Source organism: Euwallacea fornicatus, chromosome 7, assembly GCF_040115645.1.
Source record: "Euwallacea fornicatus isolate EFF26 chromosome 7, ASM4011564v1, whole genome shotgun sequence".
In the NCBI taxonomy this organism is placed as follows: Eukaryota; Metazoa; Arthropoda; class Insecta; order Coleoptera; family Curculionidae; genus Euwallacea; species Euwallacea fornicatus.
Genome location: NC_089547.1, coordinates 202,312 through 226,977, shown reverse-complemented (window position 1 = coordinate 226,977; position 24,666 = coordinate 202,312). Strand labels below are relative to the sequence as shown.

At 35.6% G+C, this 24,666-nt stretch overlaps 2 protein-coding genes across 5 annotated transcripts in view; one reads left to right on the top strand and one right to left on the bottom strand.

Annotated features, from left to right (window-relative positions):
• LOC136340127 (putative gustatory receptor 28b) overlaps positions 1–24,666 on the top strand; it is a 287,924-nt gene that overhangs the window by 150,308 nt on the left and 112,950 nt on the right. The gene's annotated exons all lie outside the window — the stretch shown is intronic.
• LOC136340112 (uncharacterized) overlaps positions 1–24,666 on the bottom strand; it is a 66,764-nt gene that overhangs the window by 39,496 nt on the left and 2,602 nt on the right. The gene's annotated exons all lie outside the window — the stretch shown is intronic.

Below are 24,666 nucleotides of genomic sequence, written 5' to 3'. Positions count from 1 at the left end.
TTTTTCAAAACGATATTTTGACACCTAGTGCAAGTGATTGCTTAAAAACGGCTGAACATATCGACTAAAAAATTTAACACAATATTCAGCAGTTTTATGGATATGAGCCGTATCTCAGTCATGTTAAAATTTTAAACCTAACGCTTAATGTTACCTCATGTATAACGCAATAAAACGCATTTTGTTCTTAATTTTGCACAAAACCCCGCCATTTTGTTAATTTATAGTGAACTTTAAAAATTTTGATGCGGACAATTGCGCCGATAATACAGATTAAGAATATCTCTTGATTTTCTGTTACAAATGTTTAGGAAAACAGAAACTACCTGTTGCAGCAGAACTGATATTTTTTATCGACGTGAAAGCAGTTTTATAAATAAATAAATACGTATTTTTAAATTGTAAAAAAAATAATTATACTGTTCTAAAACGTACCTTTGCAAGAAAAAATATGGTTTAATTATATGCAATACTTCTTGGAAAAAAAAAATGTTGAATACGTTCACACCAGGCAACTCCCTTAATGGCAATGGACAGTTTCAACTGCTCCTGTGCAGTTCATGATTAGCATATCGAAACGGCTTGAGTGGGGTTAAGATGGTAATTTAATCTGACAGTTAAACAGCTAGATGAAAGATGGCGCCATTAACACTGTGAAGTTTCCATCATTGCCAACAATGACACATAAAATTTTAAGTTTTTGCGCTGCCATTTGTAAGATTTATGTTAATTAAAGTGTGCTTATAAAATTTTGATAATATTAATCGTGTTGTTTCGTGTACGATCCGTGCCGCAAATTTAATAAGGTAAGTCAATTCAAAAATAAAATAGGGTGCTAAACACGATTATCATATTATTTTTCTACTAAAACATCTGTTTATTGCTAAATTTTTTTTCTTTTTAGCCATAATAAAAAACTTTATCTAAAGCCATTGAGGTAGGAAAACGCGGTGATTCGATATTCAAATCCTCAAACCAAATCCAACTTAATTATGAAACTTTGCACACACACACATACACACACATGTCAATCGTCCCAACATTGAAGTAAGAAGACAAATCGAACATAAACATGTAAATAAACATGAATTGAGTAAAGCGAATCGTGTCGTGAAAGCAAGATGTTCAATACCGAGAGCTGTTAAAATTTTTAAATTGAATTATCAAACACTGCGAAGCAGTATGGAACGTCCAATGCTAACGAGACACTATTCAAGAATGGAAACGTATTCTGATTAAAGCCCCAATTTCTAAAAAAGAAACTCTAAACAAACATATTTCAATTATTTAAAATCGGTGAAGATATGTTTCCTCTTCTTTCATTTGCGGCATTAAAAAATGTTTCAGCAGCGTTAGGTGCTACAGCAAAATGGTCTCTAGCGAAATTTTACCTAACTGATCGAGCTATTTAACAGTTATTTTAGTTTTTTAAAAACTCTTCAAATTTACTCAGAGAAGTCGAAAATATCTTACTATACTCAGCCACCCTCTCCCCTATTACATCTTGGCTACAACTAGCAGTTGTTATTTATTACATTTATTGACATTTACTATCATAGATTAGAACATATGGGCTTCGATCTGAAGATAACCGCTTGGTTCTAATAAGGTACACGGTACAGGAAGTCTTGGAGCGTACTAGCTAAGGAAAATTTGTACGAACAAACTTCAATAACTGTAGCAAAATGCAAGGATGTTTACAGAGGCGTTGCAAAAAATATTAATTTATATTAATCCGGGCCACTGACCCTGAATAAGATTACATTGAAAACAGAACAATAGTGTCCCATTAGCTATTACATTTACAGGCTATATTACACTGATTTAAATACGCCTACCATTAGCCGGCTCTTGTAAGGTATTCACCTAGAGAGGCAATTAAAATTTCTGTCTTAATATAAAATATTCCAATTAGCTAGCCTGAACAGGCTCAATCGTTATATGTATATGCGAATTAATTAAACGTTTGCCATAAATCCACCGCTATTACTTTTCTAAAAGGGAAAGTGTTTGCTATAAGACAGCACCTATTCAATCTGTTTAAACAATGGTAAAAGATTCCGAGATATTGTTACGGTTAATTTCCAGATTCTTTTGAATCTTTGATATTTATGTGGTTTTTTAGATGAAGGAAAAGTTTTAAGACTCGCTTGGTAATTAATTTGTGTGTTAGTTTAGAGAGGAATGGTTATGAGCAAAGAAGCATTGGTCTTGGTGTGGCACAAAATACAAGACCTTGACTAAGACGCACATGAGAGACCAAGACCAAGGCTGTCTATGCAAGAGCAAGGCAAAAACGACACGTACAAGATTCGATTGCAAGAGTCTGGCAAGTCGTTTAATTTCAATTTATTAAGATAGATACAGGGTCTCCTAACTGAGCCCCTCTGTTTTTGAATCGAATGGTATTTATTTTACAAACTGAAAATCGCTAGTTTATATACTGATACAGAACTTAAAAAGGTAATTCGGCAAAGAACGAAAGACCTATCGTCGAAAATTCCGAATTTAATAATGTAACATCATATATATTATTTTTGTATTACATGAGCTTGTTCATCATAATTTCAACAATATGGGGGTTTATGCTATTATTTCCAATCCTTTGCACTCAAAATTGTTGTATATACTGTACACTGAATTAGTATAGGTGTCCTAGCAAGATAATGATGTGTCAAATATACAAATTACATTAATGTCACACCTTTCAGCTATTGAAATCTCGGCAAACTGCTCATCTTATACATTATCATTATGAAACTCGCACCATAAAATCCTATATTTTTTGATCCAACAAGAAGAAGCATCTAATACGGAAATGATATACAAGATGTCCTAGTATAAAATTCAAAATTTCATATCACAACTCTTTTGTTTCGAATTACTTTGTCCATAACATTTTTACATTCTCGATCTATCCATGTAGCAAGCAAAAATTGTTGAGGTGTTTAGCCTCATTGAATGACCCCGTACCTCTAACTTTAGTATTTAATAAATTAAACGTTTAACGGTTAAAAAAGACAGGAAATTTTTATTTAATTGTTGTGATAACAAAGTTAAATTTAGTATGGAATTTATTTAATTTTATTTTTTGACTTACAGTATTACTGAGGTCTGTACAAATTATATGAATTAAAATTTCAAAAGGGAGGGATAAAAGGTGTACAATTTAATTTTCTGTAGTAAGCATTTCTATAAATTAAATGTTTTTCTATAAATGAAAATAAATTATTATAACATGTTGTTTGGTCACCCCTTACCTATTGGTTTAGAATATTCTTCGAACGTATCTAATATCACATATGAATATAGTTCCAGAAGTACCCGACTTTTTTGTTAAGTTTTCCTATATTACAAAACCTAACCTTAAAAAGCTTATGCTCAAAGTTTGGGGGTGCTGAATTGATTTGTGTTTGTTTTGGAGCCGTTTTCACCCACCTTATTCGTCAGATTTAGCCTCCTCAGATTATTTTCAATTTCTAAACTTGAAAAGATGACTCGATGATACGAAATTGTCCAAAAATGAGAAGGTGAAGTCCGAGGATGTTGCCTATTTTGAAAGATTCGAATCTTCTTATTGTAAACAAACTATAGAAGTAACAGAATATCGCTGGGAAAAGTATGTTAATTTCAAAGAAAACTATGTTTAAAAATAGTGTAATATTTTCCAATATCTTTTTCTTTGAATGTTAAATCGGGTACTTCTGAGACTACGCTTGTATACAGCATGTCCCACGATTCATGGAATTAATCTCGTATCTCAGGGTCACGTACCCGATTTAATTCAAATTTGGGTAATTTGAGTATCCTTAAATTGCAATATGGGTTTGATCAAGATAATTTTCTTTTGCTATTGGCATAGGTTTTTACACTAAAAAAGAGGTGTCAGTTAAAAAAAAACCACTGCGACAATTCTAATAGACTTTTTTCCATTTTATGAAAGAGCATCGTCAGAAAACCGCAGTAGATACAGTTTTATTCAAATAGGATCGACTGTCTTTAAAATATGGAATTTTAAGTGAAAATCCTTAACTTATACTGAAATTATCCAAATTTGAGATAAATCGAGTACGCGGTTCCTAAGATATAAGAGTGGATCTATGAATTGTGGGACATGCTGTATGTTGAGTTTGCCTCACATTTCAAAACCAAATCTCACATTTACTTAATATCTTCAATTAATTGTTCTATTAAGATCAATTTAATTCTCTACTTATCTGTAACAGATTCGCTCGCAAATTTCGATTTTCTGAATTTATTGCTCACTTCGTATGCATTGTACCGACTTCTACCTTCAACCAAACTCAAATAATGCAAAAGTTAATAATTTTCAAAAGCTCAACCCGGTCGAATTCCATCCTACCACAGATATTACTACAACTACTACTACGAAGTTCCTTTCATAATTTGAATAATCACGATAGCGAAAATGCAATGCAGCCACAAGCCAGGTAAGGACGACATGGGCAATGATCAAAGTGTTATGGCGATTTAACCTGCTGTTTACATGTTTATCTTGAACGAAGGTGTCCCTACGAGCACTTCCTGGTGCTCGGAACAGTATAATTTATGTGAACCTCCGTCAAGGAAGACCGCTTTCATCGTCAAAATAAATTTCCTTCTCTATAATGCCACTAAACTAGAAGATTTATCTACTTTGGGCGGTTCTAGGTATGATTCGCGTGACTATGAGCCAGGATGCACAAGTTTTTCTCAAGTAAAAAGTTTAAGTTTACGGGCAAGTTGAGACCCACCATCAGGCAACCAACGGGACATAAAACTGACCTTCCGCCTTCGATTCAGTGAAACGTGGAAATTATATTTCTCGCGATGTCGGTGAAAGCATATTGCAAGATAATTTAAAGTTATTCACCTCTATAAATCATTTATTTTATTGAGATTCTGCCTGTGTGTCTGCCACTAGCTGTAAGAGAATATGGTTGAAACGTTCTGTCTGTGAGTTCTGTAAATGACCTGTAACTATACAAATATTTCTCATTAAAAAAATTCTACTCATTTCATCAACCTATCAAAAACAGTTGATACCTTGTTGACTTGAATAACGATCGCATTGGTACCATCCATGGTTCTAAAATTGCCAATGACTAAGCCGGTGTATGCATTAACATCTCAATTAAACATTGTCTCTCGCCTAGTGTGAAGTCAAGCTCGTTCAACGGAGTTTGTGACTATTAATTCTCAAAACTCTTAACTGTCTAGAAGCGAAATATTAAGTTTACGATAGCAATGATTTAGGTGTTAACATTTGTAGCTAGTAGTATAAGGGATAAAATTTCTCAATTTATATTCACGATATGGGCCCGTTAATTCTTTTATGCATTCGGAAGAGCGTGCCTTCAGCCCTCGCAGACTTTTGTATCAGTATTTTTATTCGAGAATCGTAAAGTTTAGGCACTTATGGGACTGTTGACTTTGCCCGTCCTTTGACCATCCTATCAGCATTCCTTTAGCATTTCGGACAACGCTCCCCCATCTTAAGGTGACATCACTTCTAAATATAACTTGAGTCGTTTGTTGACAACATTTTAATTCTACGATTCACCGTTACATTGGTACTGGTTGTAAAAACCAGTTCCAATGTAACCAACAGAAAGACGCATTTGTCTTAAAATGTTTTTCTAATTATGACCTATAAGGCGACAGTTTTCACGGCAGTTTTCTCTCGGGCTTTATTTCGTAACTAGTCACATAAAACAGATACTTTAGTTCCATAGGGCAGTTAACAAGTAGAGCTGGAAACGGCGATGGTTGCTGTCGTTCTGCAAATGCGAGGCTCAACAGAAATGAGATCAGGTTGGTGCTTTTTTTCTTTGGATTTCTTCCTCGTACTGGACACAGCTTGAATAAGAGGTGTTCCAAAGAAAGTGAATTAAATGGGGACTAAGAAAACAGTAAGAAACACCAAGTGATTCGATTTAGAAAAAAATGCGAACTTTTGGACTGACTTAGGAAATGTTTTAGAACTAAAAATATGTACGCGGGCAATCAGTATTTGAGGAAAAAACCGAAAACTGCAGTTTCAAATATTATAAATTATGAGTAAACCGTTTCAGCAAATTCTACGAAATTTGGCAGTTTTCTATTATCGACAACAGCCAATCGAAATGCGTTGTCGAAATTTTTCCTGTCCTTCTAGAATTCGAAGAATTCCATCCAACTTTGTTATTTCCTATGGCCGCCACATTGAATTTTAATGGCGTCGAATGGACAATAAAAAAAGATTTTTAAGCATATATGACAAATTGGCTTTTGGACACACCAAAGTAGAAAAAATAGACCAAAGCACCATTTGATCTTAGCAGCTTTTTTACTTCCTTATTCCATGCCACCAAAAAACAATATGGAGGCAATAAAAAATAACAAAATTGTATATAATTCTTTTGAGATCCAGAAAGCCTTCGATTTCGATAGGAAATTTTCGATAGTAGAGACATCCCAAACTTCATAGAATTTGTTCAAACGGTTTGCTCATAATTTATGATTTTCGACAATCGGAGTTTTTGGTTTTTTGCTCACATTTTGACAACCCCTGTCTATATTTTTAATTTTAGCACATTCTCTAAATGGGCACACAAAAGCGCATCATTTTTCTAACTAGAATCACCTTGCCCTTTTTACCGTTTCCACAATCCCCATGCAACTAATTTTAACTTGGACGACCGGTATATACAAATGTGAGCCATTTCATTAACGCTTTTTATCGTACAGCAAAGTTCGGAAAAATTGTACGTTAAACTCGCTAGAAAAGGCTAGCTTACGTCGTCATGTTATGTAACTCGTGCCATATTAGTATATGGCACGAGCATATACGTAAAATTATGCACATTCTAACTGGTTAGTCCATTTTTAAAAACTTGTGTCTCTGCATTGCGAAAATATTCAGACCCAAGTCCCGTTTGTGTCTTTTCAGTTATGTCAAATTAATTAAAACGTTTGTAATTATTAAAGTAGATATGAATCGTTTCGCAGCGACACACTAATTGATTAAAGTTATTACATTATCAAGGAGTTATACAGCGTAGATATACCTGAAAGCATTCCAACCTCAACCTTATTGCATAAAAAAAGAAACGTATTATTATCTTTATCGGGGTAAGCTTTTAGATGGATAAAAAATGCTCACCAGTGCACCCATCTGGTTGTTCAAGGCTACCGCATGAAATAATGAATATAACACAGGGCCCGATTAGCAGTGGCAGACGTTTTGTCTTGTCTCTGTGGAAAATCTATACTTATGTAGTATCACTGGTTTTGATACTGATGTAGATATGGGGTGGTGTTTATATCTATGAAAGAAACCACAGGTCACGAAGAAAGATTATAAGTGTGCGTTTATTAATGTGAAATGACAACACAGCGGAGGATAAAGCGCGGATACAGCTTCTAAGTCGCCAGAGACCAACGGGTAGAAAGAGCTCCTGCACATTTTTATTATTATTATTATTATTTTGGGAGAGGGTCCTGGGGATAAAAAAATCTTGTCGGTAAGATGGTACTAGAGTAGGAGCAGCTCCTGTACATACTCTGTAATTCCCTTAAATGTGAAAAGCCTATGGTGATAAATCATGGGCGTACCCTGGCTCGGATACCGCGAACACAATCTACGCTACCCGCCGCATTAAACTGTAACACCTAAACTAGGAATTGGTCCTTCGCCGCCAATTTCACCAAACGGAATTCAGACTGCAATTCTAGGACCGATAAAGTTTATTACGGAGAAGTCTAATGCCGACAAAGCAAATGGTTCTGAATTCACGTCTATCACCTAATACCTGCCATGGGCGTACCTTTAAGGGTATATCGATGCCCGCGTGCCCTTTCATTAATACAACTTAAAATGAATAACTATAATCTATAGCTAGTTACAATTCTACACTAAAAGCAGTGGGGGCGTTATAATTGTGTGTCGAAATTGAATAATATAAACCATTCATAAAATCATTAGACGTTTTTCCGGCCATTACTCCAGCCAACTATCCAGTGAAAATGCCAATTGGCTTAAACGGAACAAGCAAAAGAAAACAAAAAATTCCTACATGAGGGGTCTATTTCAACTTAAATGCAGATCTTATTAAACCATATACCTAGCGTTTAGATGTTTTATAATAGGATTTAACCACGTACCCTACACAGCGATATAGTCCGCCGCCGTTCTATTAGGCCACTAGCAAGTAGAGTTCTGGCATTGGATCTATCTAAGTTTGTGTGATTGACCGATGGAATGTCCGCTGGCCAATTTGCTCAAAATCAATAGCCCGCCTGGGGGAGGACGATAATTCCCCGAGGTTTCATCAAAACCTTGTTGTCCAAAATATTCTTCTTCGTGCAGCTGCTGTGATTAATGTCGGGTTTAATAAGCTCGATCTTGATCCTAGTCTCGTCGACAAAATTGAGAGTTCTAGAGATACAAGCATAGGCCATTCCTTCATTCGACGTCGAATAGTTGGAAATTAAAGTTTTTAGGTTGTCTCTGTTAGAGAAACACTGCTTTTTGACGGTGTCCAAGTTTGTGTGCGTCCAATAAACGTAACTTGCGTCTATATGAAAATGGATGGCCGTTACATTTTCCAGGATTTTAATCAACAAGGGTCGAGAGTGTGAGTGATTAAATTGTAACGGGAAGCACTTTCCCTAAGGGCAAACAAGAGAAAATCATCAATTTCCTTTTTAACGGAACAGGCCACATTGTCGGGAATATAATGCTGCTCGAAACCTTGCACTCACTAATCTCCTAGGATTTTCTGATATCTTTTAGTGCGCATATAAAAGTGACCGGGCTGGCACGATTCCCGCGCTTTAAATGGATTGGAACTATTATAATAAAAATCTTATCCTGAACGGATCCAAGGACCGTATTCATGCCTTTCTTAAACAAAAATTAGATTCGAAATCGGACGCATCGCAATCGTAGGGCTTGTTTGAAACCACTTGAATGTGATCTTGTCTATTTAAACGTCGCGCATATTTAAATTTTCGCTGATAATTTCCCTCATTATGAAATTTAGCTGTGATTATCGTGACGCTGAGTTAAAGTCCATATCGTGTAGATTTCCTCTTTGGCCATCTTAAAAAGATCTTGCTGAAGTCGACTTTGAGAAAGATCCAGCAGTGCTCTTTAGGTAAAAATTCCAACATTGCAAACGCCGTAATCTCCAGATTCCATCAATGTCGTATTAGGCAATGTTCCAGGTTTCCGTTTTATCGGTCAAACACAAATTGATTCAGGTCTTTTCATGTGAAGCCCCCATCCAAACTAAGACACGCTTCACAATGTGCTTTTAAACTCGATCGGAACACTCCTATGGTCAACATGATGCTGATGCTTGTTTTGATGGACCAAATCGAGACTGATTAACTTTGACGGTACAGTGGACTGAATTTTAAGCTCAAGCGCAAAGAGCATCACTTTGATAAAAGCACGTTTCTTCTCTTTCTCCATCAACTGCATGGGCCTGGATTGGTCTCCAGGAAACTCTGCGATCCAACGTAATAAGAGTAAACAAATTCTGGGGTTCTAGTCTAGAAGTCGAGAAATCGGAGCTACTTGGGGAAACTCAAGTTTTCGTTTCAGTTTCCAATGTGCCTGGAATAAGTCGATCAGACGAAACAGCTTCGCTTAGCATTCGGCAAAGTAGTGCTTTATTTTAAATATTTTCTTGCGTTAGATGCCTTAGACGAGTATTTGCTCAGCATGAAAGTTTGGCGTTCTCAAGTCGCTAGAAAATTTACTCAATTAAAGTTGAAACTTCATTTACTTTAAATTGAAACGTAGACAACACTGTATTGAAGAAATTAAGTTTCTCAATTGAAGAAAAAATATTTCGTCTTGCGGATATATGAATCTGGGAATACCATGTATGATACATGAATATTTAATTTAAGCATTTACTCTTTACTATGTATACCTAGCCGTTTACCGAGCTTCACTTTTTCGCTTATGTTGGGAGGATAGTTTAAAAAGTACCCGATCTGACATACAGATGGCTTTGTTTCATTAAAAATTTGTTTATATTAGAAAAACCTGATCTTAAAAAAGTTATGTCTAAAGTTTAGAAGTGCTGCGTTGATTTGTGTTTTAGAACCGTTTTTAGTGAACGCTTTTATAGATTTTGTGAACGTGGAAAAAATTGATTATCGATACATGATTCAAGACATTTATTTGAAAGATATTGGTCCATCTAACATCGAAGCAGAGTTAGAATCTGCTCTGGAGGAATTTAGTTCTTCGTGAACAACTGTAAATGTTGGACAGCAGAGTTTAAACGCGACCGTATGAGCTGTCCAGATTTGACCACTCCAGAAATTGTGGTGAAAATTTATAATGCTGTACTGGAAGATCTTCGGCTAAAATTGCATGATTTAGTACACATCATAAGCATTTCCAAAAATTATTGAACATCGAATTTTCATCAAACAATAGGATATGAAAGAGGTGTGAGAAATATGAACAAAAACAGCGCCGTGAGGATACTTCAAGGGGCTGTCTGGCTAAATTTCGCAGCAATACAGCCGAGTTTTCGCGTCGATTTATAGCCATGGCTGAAACATGAGTCCATCATTTCACACCTGAGACAAAAGAGCAGTCAAAACAATGGAGTCAAAGGGCAAAATCGGGTCCAAAGAAAACGAAAATCGTTCCATCTGCAGGAAAAATGATGGCGTCTGTTTTTTTGGGATGCACGTGGAATAATTTTTATTGTCTATCTTCCTAAAGTAAAAACAATAAACGGGAAATATTATGAATATTTATTGCAGTATTTGAGCGAAGTAATCAGGAAAAAACCATTGCATTTGGTGAAAAAGAAAGATTTGTTTCATCAAGACAACGTATCAGTCCACTCTCCCGTCATCGTGATGACCAAAATCAATCAACTTGGTTTCGAACTTTTTCTTAGCCATCCCATTCGCCAGATTTAGCGTCCTCTGATTATTTTCTATTTCCAAACTTGGAAAAATGACTCGTTAGAAAAAGATTTGCCATTAATTAAGAGATAGAGTCTGAAGTTGATGTCTATTTTGAAATATTCGAAACTTCTTATTATAAACAGAATATCGTTGGGAAATGTGTGTCGAGTTCAAAGGAGACCCTCTTGAGAAATAAAGTAATATTTTCCAATATATATTTTTTTGAATGTTGATGTAGTTGGGTACTTCTGGGACTATCCTCGTAGGTCACGTTGGCTCTTCATCTTTATCTTCCGACCTGACGACCAAAGCATGTCCTGCAGCGTCTCTCTTAATCTGTTTTTTTCTTGTCTGACTTCAGTATGTGTTAAGCTGCCTCTAAGAAACCAAGCTTCCCATATAAGACTCTCGCCGATGCCGCACTAGATTTAACTCTTCTATCGTTAACTAAAACCCCATTTCTCTTTTGCCATCGTTAATTCCCCATTATGTGAATTCTGCCCCTTTTAAGATGTAACACGCAGCGTAGCTCATATTCATTTTGTTCACTCGGTAATTACTTCTGGCATAATCCGATGTAGCACAAGCTGGGATTAATAGTGTTCCCCAATGGTTTCGCTACAGAGGCAAATTTTAAGGGTTTTCCTAATTATACCTTTTCCATAACGAATAGACGCTTTAATAAAAAAAATTACTCTTAAAAGGAAAACAACATGGGAACGGGAGGTCTTCACAAGGCCTTTTATACTGCGCCCTACCTAAGTGTGTCTCTGGCACAAATACAAATAATGCTTCAGCTCAGTTTTGTGGAGTCCAATTGAAAACAGCATTGCGAGCACAAATAGTTGAGCAAAAACTTTGTTTTTTCTTTATTTTTCAATCGGAAAACGATAATTTGGCCTTGTCATAGATGGTTAATTGCTCCCAAACCCGGTGCACCTCCTAGATTTAACGCAACAGAGCCCATCGCCCAAATAAGCATTCAAAGTCGAGATTATCCGAGGAGAACATAGTTGGTACCGTTACCAGTGTGTTCTCATGTGAAAAGAGTTGTTTCTAAAAGTACAAAAGTGCCAACCAAATTAAGGACATTGTAAGTGTCGTCAGTGAATTTTAGAGGCCCCAGTTTGGATAAGTCTGTGAAGATAAAAATCAAAGTATGGTTGACAAATTCCTGGTAGTCGTCTTGAAATGGTTTGGTGTAATGATCTGGGAGAGTCATAAAAAGTTCAAATGATGAGTGGAGCGTCGCATTGTGGTTTTGAAGCGTCAAAGCAGAAATGCTAACCACGCGGAAACATGCCATCATTATTACATAAATAATGGTAACAATCGTGGGATTAACCATGAAAATTGTTAGCAAAGAAGTTGGGAATTTTCTATTAGGTAGAATAATTACTGCCGTTCAATGCGCTAAAAAAAAATTTTCTTTTCTATAGGTAGACATCTAACTAAAGCCCTAAATCGATTATGCCTCTCGGTGCTCAAGCATGCATTATGTATGAACAAAATTATTCAATTTCTAACTCACTTAAGGCGAAACTCCTTATATGCATTTACTAGTTCCAAGTCATAGAATTTCAAACTGTTCTAATCTGATTTTCATGCAATAGAAACTACTCATATTTGCATATCCGGAGCGCCTTTTGAGCACAAACTTGATGTGCCTAATTAAAATAGCACCTTGTCAAAAGCTGAAACACGGTAGTGTGGGTTTACTGTTTATTCCTACTAGATCGGTACACCCAGGAATACCTTCTGATGGACTAAACTAGATAGCCAGTAATTAAAAATCTACGCTGAAACGTTATAGGTGCATGGTTGAGACGTAACAATCCCGAGGAATTCTGCACGCGCTATGTGTATCAGAATAAGAAGTTCTTTGTGTGTCAAGCATTTGGTCCTTTGTTCTGGGGCTGCTGCCGGCTATTACAACTTGACGTCGTCTAACAATACACTTTACTGTTTCAGGTATTCCACAAACTTTAACTGAAAGGAGAATGCCATTGTTGCATTTGTGCTGCAATTTTTTTGCCTAGATTTTCGAAACAATGATGCAACGAAAGTAGAATTTCTTGGCAATGGCAAAAATTTTATTTCACGCACCGGATGAACCAATTTTTGTGTGTTACTTTGAATCATTTACTTTATCAATTCGTGAGAAAGCACACGACCGAACAACGAAAAATAATTAAACAATTAAATTTGAAGCTGACGAAACCGTAAATTGCGGCTTTTTCAGATTTTCCTTTGCAGATTTGGCCGTTACAATCCCAAAAATGCTCAATTTTCATTTTTATCGCAATTTTTTTCTACGTTCCGAAGACGGCCATAGATATGTTATAGAACCCTTAGCAAAAAGTGAATGATATTGTAATTTTGTTTTAATTAAGAATCGTGTGCGGTTCCACCCCTACGTGTGTGAGGCGTCTCAATTTCACTCAAACCACAAAGACCCTTAAAGTATGAAAATATCTAACTTCAGTCGGTTTTTGGCGTCGGTTCTGATGTCCAAATAAGCGATTTCAATTTGGTGATGGTATAAAAAATTCTTTACGAAATTAGTGACACCCAATTTCATACGTTGTCGTGAAATGTGAATGATGGTTAAAATGTCCATCCCGCTGTCTTCTCTAGAAGTAAGCTTTAGATCTTGAACTGAAGTCGATGAGATGAATTAGGTAACCGTTATGCCTGGCCATGATATAATTTCCTGCATTATCTATGTATAAGAGATGTAATTTGGATAATGGGTTCGTGTAAAATAATAGACATGGAAAGTATGGCATTGTTTTAAATGGGGCCCCCGACCAATTAGATGGGGAATAGATCGTAAGTATTTAGGTATTAAACTCAAGGTTTAGCTTCGCATTGATGCGCATCATGTTGTGCCACTGTGTTGAGGCGAATATATGCGTTAATAAAAGCAATAATCGTTTATTGCATAACTCTTAAGTCGGCTATTGTTTAATAAACGTAACTAAACATCACTAAATGCTTTCACTTCTTCGCTTGAAATGAGGGCTTATGTCATCGGACCGAGTTAATCTCGCATATGTTAAATATATATATATATTATACTGCGTTTCTCTAAAATTACTGTAAAATGCTTGTTCAAAGATAAGGCGTTTCTGGCAAATTTACCTATATGCAATATTGGTTCGTTTTGGCGCTACAAGGCGTTAAAGTTCACAAAATAATATCGTTTTTTCGAAACAATTGCTAAGCGCTTTTATCGATTTTCGACAATTTTTCAACTAAGTCTCGCTATATAAATTGGCGTGTTTTGACGTAAGTGGGACCTTTTTGTATTGCAATAAAGAAATATTGAAAATAGCTCGTTGTTCGTGAACAAAAGTTTCTAATTTTGTTACTCCCTGTACGAATGACTCTAATTTTTGGTCTGCAAGTAGCTGACTTTATTTTGGAACTTTCTTCTCGCTTATAAAATTTACCCCAGGCATACGTTTTTTTTACCTAAAAATTATTTACGGTATCTCTCAATTTATCATTGTTGTTTAATCGAAACGAAAATATAAAAAAAAATTATTTCTAAACAACCACTAACTTAATTTAATTTTTATAACAAATATTCAAAATGTTGACCGTTTTCTTGAATGCATAAATAAATTCGTTTCAAAAAACTAGTCCGTATTTTTGAAACCGTGTCGGACTTTCATTTAACATTGTTTTTGCAACAATGAGAAATTGTAATTTTTTAACTTTGACACTCTGCATCTCTGTTATTATTCACTTTTGGTATAACATAAATTTAACTAAACGGCAATATTTTTATGTCAAAAATCCGTCATTGCTCGGTGTCCCTTTATTAGAGACTCGCCGTGTATATGTATATTACATTATATTACACATAAATATTAATTAACTATATTATAATTGTTGTACATAAATGAAATTTTGAGACACTAAGACTTCCATTTATTTTGGACGAAATATTAATGAAATTGCAACAGATATTGCTAATGAAGACCCGAGGTTTTGGTGAATTTGTTACTTAAATTCAAAATGATTTTAATGAGAACAACTTTATAGTCGGTCGTGTAGCTTAGGAGAAAATTGAAAGAATTTACATCGATATGTGATTCAACACTTTTTCTTGGAAGGTCTTAGTCCGCCCAATATCAATGCGGACTTAGTTTCCACTCTAGGAGAATCCAGTCCTTCGTGATCAACCGTAAACCATTGGATAGGAGAATTTAAAAGCGGTCGTAAAACTCCCAAGACGAACTTCGCAGTGACGGACCCAATGACACTCCAGATTTGACCACTACAGAAATTGTGAAAATCGACAAAATTATACTGGACGATTGTCAGTTAAATTTGCGTGTTTTAAGAGACATTATAAGCATTTCAAAAAGTACCGAACATCGCATTTTGACCGAACAATTTGATGTGAGAAAGGTGTGAGCAAGGTAAACAAAAACAGCGCCGTGGAGATGCTGCAAGAGAGTATTTGGCAAAGTTTCATAGCAATAAAGCCGAGTTTTTGCGTCGATTCATAGCCATGGCTGAAACATGAGTCCACCATTTCACACCTGAGACAAAAGAGCAGTTCAAACAATGGACTCAAAGGGGACAATCGGCTCCAAAGAAGGTGAAAACCGTTGCATCTGCAGGAAACATGATGGCGTCAGCTTTTTGGGATGCACGTGCGATAAATTTTATTGTCTATGTCTCTAAAGCAAAAACAATAAATGGAGAATGTTACAAAAACTTATTGCAGCGTTTGAGCGAAAAAATTAGGAAGAAGCGACCGCATTTGGAGAAAAAAAAACTTTCGCTTCATCAAGACAACGCATCAGTCCACACTTCTCTCATCGCGATGGCTAAAATCAATCAACTTAATTTCGAATTCTTTCCTCACCCACCCCATTCGCCAGATTTAGTTCCATCAAATTATTTTCTATGTCCAAACTTGAAAAAATGGCTCGATAAAAAGAGATTTGCCAATAACGAAGAGGCGGAGTCCGAGGTTGATGTCTATGTTGAAACGTTCGAAGCTTTTCACTATAAACAAGGCATAAAAGCCACACACTATGTTGAGAATGAATATACTGCGTGACATAGAAAAGAGAACATCCCGTAAAAATGATTTTATTTAAATAATTTTTGGTGAGCATGTTTGTGTATGAGAACACAAAACACAATTAAAATTTTAACTATATTTATCAATGTATTTACGATTTATAAGAATTTTTTTTTTTTTAGTCATAAGAATTGCAATAAAATATCAACAAAATGACTTCAAAAAGTTATTTAGTGGTGTAGAGTTGGGTTAGAAAGTGCTTTTAGATTGACCAAATATGCCTAGACGCAGAATGCAGCGAAATTTTCATCAATTGAAAGAGTTTGAGGGACATCGAATAGTAGGTCAACGAGAGGCTGCTCGGTCATTTAGGGTAATCGCCATTAGATTGAACCGTAATGTAAACACTATAGTGAGATGTGATCAAATATAGTTGCAACAAGAGCAAACAGGAATAAGGAGAGGTATTGAACGATGAAGGAACTACACAACGTAAGATCGCCTCTTTCGAATTATGGCTCTAAGAGAAGTTTCTTTCATCAAGAACGCTGTCGGATCATGGGTTTGCTGAGTACGGAAAACCCATTGGAATTTCAACCATTTATCGCCGGATAAGAGTTTCGGAATGATCCAAAATCAAAAAGTTTTGGAATGGTTTCCTACCATTCCCGACTTATGTTACCGTTCACCTTAAATGATTGTCAAAATTGACTACACTTCTGCAGGGAACGGCTACATTGGAATCTGGAATGGGATAATATTGTGCTTTGTGAGGAATTCAGATTCTGTTTGGGTATGCACGATGGTCGAGCAAGAGTAAGAACAAGACGTGGGAAAAACAGGATCCTCAGTTCAAATTACAGAAGCATGTTCTTCAGACTGTAGGGGTAGTGGTTTTGGGTGCTATTGCATATGGTAGCACGTCACCTTTATTTTTTATTAGAGGCAGTATGACCGCCCAACTATACATTCAAGAAGTCCCGGAACCTCATCTCGTGCCTTATTTGAAAACTCTTGCTAATCCATGACAATGCATGACCACATTTGACTAGAGTGACTATGGATTTCTTTCAACAAAACACAAGCAATTTGCTACTTTGGCCACCTCGATCTCCACACCTTTCACCGATCGAACATGTTTGAGATATTGTAGGTAGAAGGTTGCATAATTTACCCCATCCCTCACAATTCCTGGGGGCGCTATGTCATGTTGTCCAGTTAGCACGGAATGAGATACCCAAGAGGACATAAATCACCTAATTAGATCCATCCCTAGACGTGTGTAGGAATGTATAACACACCGCGGAGGACCGACAAATTTTTAATTTTTTTTGGTTTTTAACAATTAATTTGTCCAAATTTTTAATGGAGTATTTGTCCTAGCGTAAGAAATTCTCATACCAAAAATTATTTAAATTAAACCATTTTTACGGAGTGTTCTCTTTTCTATGTCACGCAGTATATACAGTGTGTCCGGGTTAAGGATTTAACACTTTCGTAAAACCTTTATTTCTTAATCGATTTTGACGTTTTTTTTGTTAATTAGATAATCAAAATGCGCATTCGCCTAATGGATACGATCCCTCTTTACCCATAATCATAACCAATTGCGTGCATTTTTATGAGATCAAATTTCAGAAAATATTATTAGAGCTTTTTTTGGGATAAAAACGAAAACAGATTCTTAATTAGAATGACCTAAAACTTACCTGTTCTGATTTTCATTTTTCTACTGTACAGGATTTTCGAGAAAATCAATAAAACATGTTTTTTACGTAAACAAATTTTAAAATTGGTAAAAAAAATTATTTTAACAATAATTAACTAAATTTTGATATTTTCAATTAACCCCCAAATTCTCGTATACATTTTTCAATACGTCAACCATTATTTCTCAGTACTTTACTTAGTTGTTGTGGAGTTATGCTCTGACAAGTCTCTCTAATACGCGCACAAAGCTCTTCTCGGGTCCGGGGTCTTGTGGCACAAACTTTATTTTTTATTGTTCCCCAAACGAAAAAATCCATGGGTGTGATATCCGGAGATCGTGGTGGCTAACGAATAAGAGGACTATTTCGTCCGATCCAGCGATTGGGAAAATTATCATTTAACCAATTTCTCACATTAACCGCATTATGAATGGGCGCTCCATCAAGTTGTAAATGTAAATTATAGTGATAACTCAGGGGAAGCTCATCAAGTGCGTCACTAAACTAATTTTGTAAGAACCTCAGGAAACGAGCAGCAGTCAAATTTTCGTTGACAAAATATGGCCCAATAATCTTTTGATTTAAGATACCACAGGAAACGTTTACTTTTGAGGAGTATTGTCGCTTACATTCGATTATCCAATTCGGGTTCTGATCACTCCATATTCTACAATTTTGTGTCGATACTACACCATTTGTCGTAAACGCAGCTTCATCGGTGTATAGGATGTTTTTTAAAAAGTTAGGATCATCTTGATACATACTCTGGAGCCATAAACAGAACTCCATTCTTAGATTTTGGTCTCCAGCTTCAAGTGAATGAAGAAATTTTGGTTTAAAAGGGTTCTTACCACTTCTTTTTAAACATTCCCAGATATGAGTTTTAGAAATGACTAAATTTCTGCTAGCATCTCTCAGACTTGAATGCGGATTGGTATTAAAGTAATCTGAAATTGTTTGGTTTGCTTGAGGCTCGCGATTACGTTGCTGGTCCGGTAGTTTTACAATTGTCCCATAACGATCGAAACGTCTGTTGATATTTGCGACTGTTACATGACTAATATTGCGTTCTGGACGTTGTCGATTAAATTCATTTGCTGCTTCACGAAAAGTACGCGTCCCATCACCAACTAATCTTATTATTTCTACTTTTTCTTGCAGCGAATAAGACATTTTTCGAACTTTTTACTTCTGTGAAATTGATTATGTTACGAACAGCAAACCAACAGTTAGTCCCTAACAGTTCGTAACCATAGCAATATACAGTGCCACAGAAAAGTATGCGTACCCCCGTCGAAAACGGCTTTTTTTACATAAGGAATTGGATAATAAAGAAAATCCTTTTGAAAAAATTATATATGTCTAAACATATAGTAAATTTGTTTTTAACTAAGCAACAAAAAATCCCTAATTTAACAAAATTAAGAAAACTGATAATTGCAACTCAAAAAAGTATGCGACAGAGAGAACTCATCAACGAATAACAAATAAAAAAACCATTCTTAACATTTTGTTGGTCCTCCTTTGGCCTCAATAACTGCCTTTAGCCTATTCTTCATAGAAAAAACCAAATTTCTAGTAACCACTATTGAAATATCATTCCACTCTTGCGATAGAGCAATCTCTTAAATCCTGTTTGTTGTGAATTCTCCTCTTTCTTATGCGTCGCTCCAGTTCATCCCATAAATGTTCGATGGGGCTCAAGTCCGGAGATTGGGGTGGTGAATGGAGTCGTTTTGGGATATTATGAATTAACCATTCTTTTACAATGGCAGATGTATGCTTCGGATCGTTGTCCTGTTAGAAGCACCATTCGCTTGAAAGGCCCAGTTTTTACGCAGACTGTTTCAAATTGTTTTAGAGTACGTTCAAATAAACAAATCGATCCATTGTCGTATCTACAAACACCAAATTACCCACCCCAGCAGCAGACATACACCTCCAAACCATCACGGACCCTCCTCCGTGTTTTACGGTAGGAATAATATTTTTAGGATTTAGCTCTTCATTTACCTTTCTCCAGACTCTTTGTTTTCCATCACTACCAAATAAATTAAATTTGCTCTCATCACTAAATACGACAGAACTCCAAAAATCATTGGTTTTATCAATGTGTAGATGAGCAAAGTGAAGCCGCTTTTGTTTATTAGTATCTGTTATAAAGGGTTTTTTCCTGGGAACTCTACTATGAAAACCCTTGTTGCGAAGAACTGCCCTTACTGTTTCTGAATGAACATGTATTTTATGATCGTCTTCCAATGTATTTCGAATTTCCACTGCCGTTGTTCTGGGGTTTTTTGTAACTAAACGGTCAATGGAGCACTTAATGCGGGGAGTCATTTTTGGCGGAGGGCCACTTCGAGGTCTACCATGAAGTGAATTGGTGGTTGAAACATTTTCTAAAACTCTTTGAATACTAGATTTGGCCCATCCAACAATTTTGGCAATACTGTTTAATGAATTTCCTTCATTCCTCAATCTAATAATTTGTTCACGCAATTCAATGCTAATCTCTTTACTTTTTGGCGCATATCGATCAATTATTCTGTCTAACTAGTGAGGAACCTGTGCACAAGCTGGTCAGATTACAACTATTGCAGAAACCAGACGTTAACTTGCAGCAACATGTCAGATCTTAGAGGAATATCACAAAATCTATTGCCCGTACGCATACCTTTTTGGCCTGCAATTATGAGTTTTTTTAATTTTGTTAAAAGAGGATTTTTTTATGTTTTGTTAATAATAAAATTTAATATATTTTTGGGCATAAATAATTTTTCGAAAAGATGTTTTTCCTTCTCTGATCGGTGCTGTCCAAACAGCCATTTTTGATGGGGGTACGCATACTTTTCTGTGGCACTGTATTGTTCGTTTTCACAGCACACTTACCTTGTGGATACCGCAAACATTGCAGAAAATATCAAAATTTATTTAATTATTGTTAAAATAAATTTTTTTGCCAATTTTAATTTTTTTATTTAATTAAAGTGACTCGACTACTATGGCCATTGGCACCTACATCAATACTCTATACACAAACTTAAGGAAGAACAAACTACAAGTCATGTACATCATATGGTATTATATATGTTTAGAGATATCAGAAAGTTGATCACATTTTTCTGTCCTTTCTCTGTAGCAAGCAGCTCTCGTAAATCAGGTTTGATCTGATACTTGGCTCTGTTGATGATGTGTAGAGGACAATCTATCAGGATGTGCTCAACGGTTTGGACACAGTTGCATGTTGCGCATTGGGGGGGTGCACCGTTTTCCATCAAGTAACCGTGGGTCAATTTGGTGTGTCCAATTCTCAGTCTTCTAATTTTTACGGAATCATTCCTTGGCAATGTTAATCTATTTTGTATTGTAATTGTTAGTTCGATTTGTGACAATTTATTGTTTGATTGACTCCAGTGGACTTGCCATTTGTTTTTAATTTTCTGTTTGAAGTAACATTTAACATCTTTAGTAAGTTTAATTTCTTCTTTGGGTAAGTCCGAGTCGCTAGCTTCTTTCGTTTTTAGATCTGCGATCTCGTTTCCTAATATGCCAATGTGAGATGGAATCCAAATTAGATGTGTAGTATTATTATTTGTAGCCAGTAAATGACAAGTATTTTGTATCTCCTGTGCCAGGGGGTTAGTTGTATAAGGGTCTTTGATAGATTGCAGAGCCGCCAGTGAATCAGTACAGATCGCGAGTGTTTTGTCTCTCCCATCTACGAGCTTTAGAATTTTAAAATTTGTTTATGTAAAAAACATGTTTTATTGATTTTCTCGAAAATCCTATACAGTAAAAAAATGAAAATCGGAACAGGTAAGTTTTAGGTCATTCTAATTAAGAATCCGTTTTCGTTTTTATCCCAAAAAAAGCCCTAATAGTATTTTCCGAAATTTGATCTCGTAAAAAAGCACGCAATTGGTTATGATTATGGGTAAACAGGGATCGTATCCATTAGGCGAATGCGCATTTTGATTATCTAATTAACAAAAAAAACGTCAAAATCGATTAAGAAATAAAGGTTTTACGAAAGTGTTAAATCCTTAACCCGGACACACTGTATAGTACTTTCTAAACATTTTTTTCTTTAAGTTTCAACTCGGGTACTTCTGGAACTATCCTCGTACATGTTTTTTAGACCACTCAGCGAATTCCATTTATTCAGGCGCAAAGATTAAATGATCGAAACCCACAAAAAGCCAGAATAAATCTCAATAAGCACCAACCACTGTCCCGACATTCGAGCGCCGTAATGTTTGCACGTGCGTTAGGTCTGTTAAAAAAAAGTCGGGCCCATTTCATATTTTTATTTTTGCCATATATCTTCTCTAAGGCTCTTATTGCAACCGCCATGGGCAACGTTTCACGCGATAAATATCATCATTACCAAGAGCAAAATTGCAGGAATTCAGCGGACATTGTCGTAAATGGGCGATTCGACGACTCTAAAGACTTCACCCAATTGGCGTCTTCCAAAGATGAAAAGTCTAGAACTAACAGGAACGGTGGAATAAGGAAAAAAAAACAGAGCAATTTTACCTTTGGATCAGAGTCTTCTGTGAGATAGCAACTGCACATATGAATATATTTCATAGAAACCAATGCGGAAAACGACAGAGCGTAAATAAAATATACTCATGGTTCAATAGCCTCGCATAAACAACATTTGCGTTATAGTATATTCAAAAGGCCCGTAAAGCTGGAATCTGCATCAAAATAAATCTGAGTGTTCTCATTTTGGTGTTACAGCACTCGACGATGAAACCGTTAGCGCTGCTGCAAACTGAAATGCCTGCTAGTTGCTTAGAATGTTGCCCACATAACTTACAGAGTGTTGAATAATGGATACTGGGTCAGATATTACATGAACAAGTTTTCAGCGACGACTGGCCTGTAGTTTCATACTATTATTGCTCTACAGGATATCCTAGACGTGATGGAACATTAAACATTTTCCGAGAATTGTTAAAAGTATCTCTGTGAAAACTTAGTCACGTCGGTAATTAAAAATGATCAACATTCCTAAAATATTTTGAAGGGTGCGGTATTTGCGTTTTTATGGTAGACTAGAACTAACGTTAAAATTTTAAATAGACCACCCTGTATTTTTTGACTCTTTGGATTTTCTGCAATTTTCAAGAATGTTTCTGTAGCGTAATCAATTTAGATTTTCAATCGAATTAATAATGTTGACGTAAGCAATAATATGGTACTTTTCGGCATTTCGAAGGTTGTAACTTCGAAAAAGATGAAGTTGTCACAAATCCTTTTTTGCATTTCTATCTTCTCGACTTTTCAGAAGCAATTTAAATATCTCATTTGACAGATGCGAGAAATGTCAAGTACTTTGACACTTGTCAAGCTCTGGCATATGTCAAAGTACTGTGTACAGAATATGGTATCAGGCAGATTTTGACAAGTTTAAATTTGGCAATTGTTTCGCTTTATTCTTATCCGTTCCGAAGTCACGACCTTCGAAGATGCCTACAAGCGGTACCATATTGCAAAGCCCAATACTGGATGCTACTGAAATGTACTTTTACTTTCTTGTGCTACCAAATTTTCATGGCGATTCCCTGAGCGGTTCTCGAAAAACGTGTGAAGTTACATCGGTTCACAGTTATGGAAAACTAAAATAAGTTAAAATTTAATATGGACGAATATTTTATGAACTTTTTTTCACATCATTTTCTCATACATTGTTGGGTGAAGTCCACAAGTTCGCGGTAATAAACGTTATTTCAAGGTGATTGTGAGTCGACTGCCAACCATTTGATATACAGGGCGATTTTTAATGATTACGAAAATATTTGATTTCAGATTATATGTTTGAGTAATAGGTAATAAAAATAATACGTAAACGAATAAATTATTTTCACCTGTTTGGTGACTACATACGTTTATAGATGCCGAATTTCTAGTAGTGATATACGAAACAATTTTATTAGTAAACGGACGAAAATTAATGACTCCATTGAAATGAAAAAGCATACGTCAGTATATTTCACGGTAGAAAATGGTTTTGGATATTTTAGAAACTATGACAGAACCACCCATCGTGTTTCCCCCCATCCCCTAATTACACTTTGCCAATTTGCCTTAAATATCCAATTCCCAGCAATTAAATTCGTGCAACGAAATAGCCTGCAGGATATGCCAACTTAGTTCTCATGACTTTTCCTTTAGGACAATTTGAAGTTAAAATTTATAAGCCATTTTCTGAGTGGCTCCATTTATGCATTCGATCGCACATTTATTGAGTTTAATGAAATATTCATAAAATTCATTTGTTCGTTAATATGCATGCAATTTTTTCGGTAAGTTTGCAAATTTATCAAGTAATTTTACATATTTATGCACTGCTGAAGAAAGAATTACACGCCTTTTGCAATGTGACGATATCGTTGGACGTGGGTTACAATACTAGTGAGCTAATTATAGACCAAATGGAATTTCTACCAGTGTTTACCAAAAGGGGCAGGTCCATAAGAAATTATCCTCCTCTCTAATAATTGGTAAACAAGTAGGCCCATTTGCATAGCATCTTCGACCTGATAAAGATGATATGGATAATTGAAAACTTGATTGCTTGAAAGCTTTATTCTGTAACCATTGACGTTAGGACATCGTTTAATTTAAATTCACAAACACACGAAAATGGTTAATGTTATGAAAAATATTCAAAAAACCTTTTCTTTACAGAAATTTGAGGCATTTAAAAAATTATTTTAATTTTTTACAACCAGTGGCGTACCATACTTCTTGTTCAAAATGTTCAGGGTCACATCAATGAAGACGCTACTGATAAAATGAAAAACATTTTTTCTCATTAACAAATATGCCTCTTCGTCTATTTTACATCTACCAATTTTCATAGTTATTTTATACCAGAACGGACTTATTAAGGAAAACTCAAATAGTAATCATTTAAGTCACCATGTATTTCTAACAGGAAGTGAAAACGGGCCCATGCTTGTATGAACT